This window comes from Sinocyclocheilus grahami, unplaced genomic scaffold (assembly GCF_001515645.1).
Source record: "Sinocyclocheilus grahami isolate Dianchi unplaced genomic scaffold, SAMN03320097.WGS_v1.1 scaffold3858.1, whole genome shotgun sequence".
NCBI lineage: Eukaryota > Metazoa > Chordata > Actinopteri > Cypriniformes > Cyprinidae > Sinocyclocheilus > Sinocyclocheilus grahami.
In genome coordinates, this window is record NW_015508902.1 from 9569 (window position 1) to 9904 (window position 336).

Below are 336 nucleotides of genomic sequence, written 5' to 3' on the forward strand. Positions count from 1 at the left end.
CTGTGGCTATTTTCATGGCGAGAACATTTAGGACTAAATTATAACAGATTTTCAGAATTTATTTTCGCTAAAAACTCTAAAACTGTATTTGGCTTAACTCAAATAATCTTAATAATCTCTTCAAAAGAGTTGAAAAGCTGACGTAGAGGGGGACCAAAGTTGCTTTAATACAAGTCAGTTCACTCAGTGGCCACCTTGGAAACAACTGGAATTCTGTTCATTACAGATAAGCCGATAATTATTTTCATGTTATTGCTGAGAACCGATAAATGGCTATACTATTTTGTCCAAATAAATAAAAAAATTAAATTGAATATTTTAAATGCTACAAGTGAA